Source organism: Rhipicephalus sanguineus, chromosome 7 (assembly GCF_013339695.2).
Source record: "Rhipicephalus sanguineus isolate Rsan-2018 chromosome 7, BIME_Rsan_1.4, whole genome shotgun sequence".
Taxonomy (NCBI): Eukaryota; Metazoa; Arthropoda; class Arachnida; order Ixodida; family Ixodidae; genus Rhipicephalus; species Rhipicephalus sanguineus.
Window position 1 is genome coordinate 42,806,576 of NC_051182.1, and position 7,821 is coordinate 42,814,396.

A 7,821-nucleotide genomic window follows, 5' to 3' on the forward strand; every position below is an offset into this window, starting at 1 on the left:
AAAACTTCGCTGTGCTGTTCCTTCCTAAGTTGTCGCACCACACAGAAGCGCAGCACGCCCTGTTTCCTTTTCGTAGTTTTTCTGACATTTTGAGCACGGTCGCACTCACAGACACCAAAGTATACCCCTTCAAGGCATATTAGAAAAATTCTACACGTGCACTCACACAGTGAAAGCGGCAGGAGCAGACGTACGGAATGGCAGCAGAAGAGATAAGAGCGAAAGCTCCGCGCGTCGGCGCAACGAATGAAGCGTCTAAATAAATATATAGGGTATTAAAAAACGAAATAGCCAAGAACACATTTTATTTCTACACATAATTGCATAACTTTATTTTATTGACGCGCAGGTTGGAAAGATAAAGCCACATATGCAAAACGTGCTGAATTTTCGTTTGCTACCAAAAAACATGGCGACGCTTTATTTCCAATACCGAAACTAGTCGAAGTGTCCGACGCCTGGTTTGACGATAGCGCTAAAGAGGTCGTTTCGCAGAAATTCTGGTGTCGGCGTCAGTGACACAGTCGTTGGTTCTGAGCGAAAAATCATCATCTGGTCTTTGACCGAAAAATCGAGAAAGATGCAAATGAAATGAATAACAAATGTTGTTCGAGTGAGAATCAAACCCCGGCCGCCTGAGTGGCAAGCAGGTGTTATGCCATAGAGCCACGCCACTTCTTGAAACTGCTTCGGAAAAAACACTATATGAATGTCATCTCGTGGAAGGAGTAGCCTTAACGCATGTAATATTGCGGGGCAGAAGCGTAGAGTCGCGCCAGGCGTGAAAACATGTGAGTTTCGCAACGAGTGGGCGTTTTAAAGGCCCACCCATTACAAAGCGCTTAAACATATGGAATCATCATCAGGTGCAAAAGCATCAACAAAGTGAGAAGCTGCGTAGGTTCGCGCGTTGTTTTAGGGTGTGTACTGGTCCCTTCGCTCATTCGCAAAAGGAAGAATTAAGACGTAGTGGGCACTTCACAATTGTACTCGCAGTAGGCACACAGAACACTTATACTACCATTTACAGAAGGGAAACTGTACCTTTGACAGTGCAACGGAAATAAGGGTAGCGGTGGCGTTGTGAACTAAAGTATCCGACCAAGAGATGGCGCTGCGAAAACTATCATCATCATTGCGCCGGGGCAATATGGCTGCCGCATTGCTGGCGGGTGCGGGCGGTCGCGGTGCGCGCCCGCTGGTTCTGGGCGTTTATTCACTGCTGTCCGGGGGTTGTATTCGCGCGCCGCAGCAGCCTATCGTTACTACAAATATTTTAGTTACGTCGCCAGGTGACCGAACGGCCTCAACTGGCAGAAAACACGCCAAGCACGTAAGCTTACATTGTTTATTGGCAATCGTGAATGCAGCAGTATACATGTAAACAAGCAGCACTGTCAGTTACAGAGTTGAACAATACATACAAGAAACAGAAATATCCATCTGCTTAATAAAATTGCCAGCTGAAACTGAGCAACTCTATGTCTCTTGGCTCGTTCAGCACACCTCTTATAGTACGCAGAACGAAGCGTCAGACGATACTATTTACGATGGGTGACCCTTGCACAGTACTTGCGTACAGTGCTGCCCGTCTTCTTTCTCACTTACACATGCGCGTTTGACGATTTGAGCGGTAATAAACAAACAGCATCAAAGCTCGCAAAAGATGCAGTGTCAGTAAGATTAGCTTCAGCCCGACGTACTATTTTGACAACACATTGGCGAGAGCCACTCGGCGCTGAAAAAAAAAAGTGAAACCACACTGTTGTGCTAGCTATTCCTGTACATAACGTGTTCTCGTTATTGTGCTCAATATCCTTGTGTTCGTGCCTGCGCGCCAATATTTTTACGATGAATTCCGACCATTTAGCTCAACTTTCAGTTCAGCTAAGCTCGTGTGTTCTGGGAAAACACCATTTACGGTATCACGTTGAAAAGGAAACTTGGTTCATGTTTCAAACGAGGTTGCAGTGACAAACACTTCAGTTGAGTAACTGCTGGCGAATAAGGAAAGCCTTAGCCTGAATTCAACATTTCAGCAAGTGAACATTCCTGTAAAGGTTGTCACGGAAGACAAGTTTCGAGAAGTGACCTACCCTTGCTCGCCCACTGTTTATCAACTGACGTATGTGATAGCGGATGCCTGCGCGTGTTCCTGAAAGCACTCATTTATAAATAAAAAAGAATGATGTACCAGTGGACAGCACCGACAATAGACTGCACATGATGTGTGCGCGCACAATAGAGACATTTGGAACAGTAGTATACTAGACAGCTAGGAGGTGCTGGAAGTAATAGTAGCAATATCGGGAAACTAGGCAGTGAGTAATCATTTCTGTCAAATGTATATAATTAGCTTTTTTTGTTTAATTGCTATGTTTCGCACTGAAAAATAAATAAATTAGTCCATTTTTTCTGGTGCCAATGGTGCATAGTCGTGAAAGACACTGTTAAACGATGGACGATTGCAGGAGCTGAATTTACATTTTCATTCTTCACTACCTCCTAATTGTCTGCCTCACTGTTAACACGGGTGTCACACAAAACTAATAAGGCGGCAATAGGGGCTAGATGGCACGTCTTCATGCTTGTGATGCGCTGCAGGTAGACACGGACCAGAAAAAACGAGAACAGCACAAGGTGTTGCGCATCACCCTGTGTTAGACTTGTTGCTGAGCGAGTTGGTTGAAATCTATGGGGTACATTTTAGCGCAAACTGTGAAAGAAAGCACGGGAAAAGAGTAGAGTAGCGCTCGACCTGTCTGCTTTCCTCTACTCTTTTCCCGTGCTTTCTTTCACAGTTTGCGCTAAAATGTACCCCATAGATTTCACCCTGTGTTGTTCTCGTTTTTTCTGGTCCGTGTCTACCTGCAGCGCATCACAAGCATGAACACAAAACTAGCCTTTTTTGGATATATAGCTCACGCCAATATCAAAGAAATAGCAGTTATTACACATTCAAATCTTTAACATGCACAAACACTGGTCAACTCTATTGAACTCTGATTGTATCTATTGAGTGGACTCATTTATTTTTCAGTTAAAAATAAACATACTTTTAAAAATTCCGTGTCATGTGTCAGGTCTGTTATCTAGAACAAATATTATTTGCTACTTGTCTGTGGTTCCACTTCACATACAAAACAAATTGCTTGCACAAATGCAACGGTGCTGTACCCTCTTTTCTGGATTCTGTCTGTTTACATATCATCCCATTAATGTATTGGCAAAGTTCATTGAATAAAACTAAAGACTAAATTTTCAAATGCTTTACAAATTCAACAGCCTGTTTCATAGACACTGCCCAAAATGTCCTTATGCACATGCTTCCATTCTCCTAGTTCCATCATCAAACGTTATTATTTATTCCAGAGTAGCGACCCGGAAACTATTCTCCAGGTGACCTCTACACGAAATGCCTTGTTTAATGAAGGCACGAGTGTTTGCACACAGTTTTCTATTTTAGAACCTTCACAATGTCCTTCCCCTACAAGCAATCGGTACACATAACTCTTTTCAGCACTACTGTAGCTTTCCCTCCCATTGCTTTGCAACGACCTCCACAATTGCAGCAAACTATATTCACTGGGAAAAACAAGTGCTGCTAAATATGCACTACTACTGGCCCACTTGCTACCAAGTTACATGTGATACTCTATGCAAAGTTTCACACGTAGATTAAAGTACAGTATGTGCACCCCATCACATGCACTATCCAAGAAATTTGAAGCCAGCACATTTCCTCTAAACTGAATAATTCATGAAGCAAGAAGCAATAATTTGTGGACCCAATTTTGTACTTCTTCAACATACCGTACACTATCACTGCTTTTCAGTATAAGGCTTGCATTTGTCCGCCTGGTAAACTTCGGTAGTGGATAGGCGGCTCTTGAGCTTCTTACGACTTGGTGTGGGTAGCTTGGAAACCAATGATCTCTCTTTTGTCCAGTTTTCTGAGAAGAAAAGAAATTGAGTCATGAGAAAAAGCAAGAAAGAAATGATTAAAGAAAAAAAATTGGTTCAATAAGTAAAGTGTCCACAACCATACCTTGTGAGGATTTGGGACGACGAATTTACTTTCAGTAGTGGAAAATCCACTGATGACTTGAGGTAGGTTCAGAGATAAAGCATCCGAGCGTGTGCTGATATGAGCAGTTTCTTGGAGGCTGTGGTTGGATTGGAAGAGGAAAAAATAACGATTACTATGGTAGAAGCGTCAGTGGATTGCGATTCATTGCTTTGTTTGTGAATTTGTTTTAGTGGTGACCTTCAGTGGACCGTGTCTGACCAAGCCTCAATTAGAGGATACTAAGTTAGTTAATTTCCCAACTCTATAAACTACATGGTATGTGCAAATGTAATATGTATGATTGTAAACTTACGAAAACGTATAAATGCATATACATACTATAAATTCACTTGGCTCTACCATGCATTGGACTTATGAGCATTTATCTCAGAAGACTAATTTAAGCAGAAATAGGTAAAACTTATGCTGTGATCGGTGTTATAAAGTTTAGCAGTAAAGATATTTTTTGCAAAAGTGAGAACGAAGTAAATAATCTCAGAAAATGTCATTGTAATCCACAAGCGGTGCATCCGATCAGCTGGACGAGTCGTAAAACCTTTTGAAATGACAAAAACCGTAGCGCATGCAAAAAAAAAGCTATGTTCAAATGCAAAGCAGTGCATTTTCACTCACCGGTGCGCACACCCACATGGTGCATAATTATTCCGTTTTCGTAGGTAGTCTCCGAGCTCCTTGCTGGCATTGAATTTTCACGCTGGCAGCCGGTGAAGCGCCGCAGCTGACGTGATTCACAGGCTTTAGACACGTTCACTTTGTGGCAGCGGCATGTAAAATTTGGCGCACAAACACGCATTGCTATATCAAAACTGATTTAAAACGGAGCTGCGTAACGCCGATCAAAGCAAACGACCGCGGTACAATTTGAATGAAATAACCGACCGAAGCGCAATCGATGCCAATGGGCTGCTGCTTTTCGAGCGTCAATGTAATCTCAATACTTGTCCTCAAACAATCAAGCTCTTGTATTAACTCTAGAAGTAACATAAAAACTAGTCCCTACTAGCTATATGCAAAATGACACGGTAACTAAGCTTTCAACAATCTTCTGATACATTCTGAAATAAAATTTTTGGCCGCGTTGAGCGCCCCTAACACGGAAAATGCGAACTAACTTATCCGACCGCTAAAAGAGGAGTCAGTAGCTCCACTCTCCGCGCATATCGATGGAACTCGCCGCGGTTGATTTTTTCGCCCTCTGCGGCGATCGCTGGAACTTGAGACTTTCCGGGGCCTGGTAGGCATTCTAGGATAGTTTGAAACGGTCAATGTTACGCGCACAGTCGTTCGTTTCCTTACGGCACAGTTGAGGCATGCACCGAAAACCGAAGCAAGGCCAGTAATTGAGAAAGCGATGCACACGGGGCTTGATTATGCTATTGCGTTCTACTCTTTGAAGGCGTAGCTCAAGCGTCCTCCAAGCTTTTTTTTGTTTCTTGTTTTTTTTTTGTTCGGTCTAAATTCGTGTACGTTTCAGTGTCATTTGACAAGTTGCCTCGCACTGCATATTAATATGTCTTCTCAGCGAGCCATTGCAGCTGCTTCTGTTTTTTGTTTCAGCGCGTTCGTTTAGCTTAGTGTTCACACAATGCGTGAGCAAATGCGGTACCTTTTTTATTATGCTCCGTAATTATCGTTCCTTTTGCATTCCAGTGAACTCGCCGCTCTCTGCGATCAGCAAATGTATAGACCAAAACTTCACCACTGGTGGAAGAGGAAGCGGTCTTCGAGGCCAATCATGTGTGGCATGCAACGCCAAGGAAAAGAAAGAAAATACAGCAACGTTCGCGGAACTTCTTGTGCAAACGTCGGCTGTGAACAAGAACCCACATAAACTTGAAATAGCGGTGAAAGAAAGAGAAGTTATGGCAGCAACTTGCAGCTGCAAAGCAGGGTAACAACAATGCGTAAAGAGTAAAATGCAATATTTTAATGTGTAGTATTATTTGGCGAGTTAACCAGCAACTTTGGCAGCAGTGTCGTGTCTAACGCAAAGAGCGCGGCATCTTTCCCACATAAATAAATAAGGCTCCAAGAAAATACATGGGGTTGGAGAAGCCCAGGTTGAGTTTGAGAGTGGCACAAATAAATTTGGGCATTTTATTGCGTTGTGTTTCCATAAGGACGACAGGAGAACTGACAGCATGACTAAAAGAATGTTATTTCCAACATAATTTCCGCAAACATCAGCCACAGCAATTGATTCGCTCGCTATGTACATCCACCAGCAAACGTCGTGTAGCTTGGGAAGGCGAAATCCTTATAGGCCTCATCAAACGGGAAGATTGACCGTCAGCGTCCCGCGTCGGAGGCGTCAACACGAGAAATTCAAAAAAATCATCATCATGTGATGACGCCACTATATGACGTCACAGATTGACAACATTTGTGACGTCCTCATGACGTCACCATGACGCCACATAACGTGAGGTCACATGATGACGTATTCACTCGATATGGTCGTCCCTTTGCACAGCCTCCGTGATCCGTGAGCCGATCACGGAGGCAGTTAAAAACCGCGTTAGGTGGAGAACGCTTTTGGAAGGGGGCGGGGGAGAGTCAACGCATCGACCGAAAAGAAGAAGAAGAAGAAGATGGCTTTCGTCTTCCAGTCATCTTAAGGGAATGAATAAGGGACCCTGTAAGCTCTTCAATCCAACGTATCTAAACCATGCCTTAAGTTCTACAGCCGATATTGCGGGCGCTGAGGACGGGGCCTCTACAGACGATATTGTGGGCGCTGAGGACGGGGCCGACGATGAAGAGGTCACACGGAAAGATTCCCAGCTGGTATCGCACGTGGTAAAATGTAGCGCCTTCTCTATCCTGCGGGAGATAAGCACCATTAGCCGGCGGGAAGCGCGCGCTAACAATAATCTCAGTACGCGCTATCTGCTACTCGCCGAACATCGCAGCCCCGCCGCAGTAGCAAAAGTCTTCGTCGTGGAAGGGCTTGTTGCGCACACGACTCGTAGCCGATGGGTACTTGCGGGTTCTTAGCTTGACATACCCGAACACCGTATAGCATACCCGAACACCGCATACCCGAACAACGCGGCCCGTGTTAAACGGGCATGTGCCACACGAGTCTGCAGGAAAGGGTTTGACAACATACGCGACAGTATTTTCACGTTATTTATGTCGTGACCTGACAGTCATATTTGTCAAGTCCTCTTACTCTCTCATGCCAATTTTGGTCTACACCAAGTTAATGAGGCGATCATGAGAGCACACAGACATAGATAGATAGATAGATAGATAGATAGATAGATAGATAGATAGATAGATAGATAGATAGATAGATAGATAGATAGATAGATAGATAGATAGATAGATAGATAGATAGATAGATAGATAGATAGATAGATAGATAGATAGATAGATAGATAGAAACTAGGGGTATGCGAATATTCGAAAGTTTCGAATATTCGTCGAATATTACATTCGAAATATTCGTATTCGATTCGAAAATCGTGTATTCGGAAAGTTTCGAATATTCAATAACTTCGAATATTTGAAAAATTCGAATATGTGATTCGATTATCATGCATAAAATAACTCGTCTTCCACATTTCTGCTGCGTTCGTATAGCTAAAAACGTTGCCGAGAGGAGCGATAAACATCGTAAGTACATGGAGGCACGATGTCTGCCTGCGACGAGCTCCCCAATACGTATGATTTATTGCTGGTGCATCTCCGACGTGTAGCGCTGTTGGCGATCATGTAACCATACA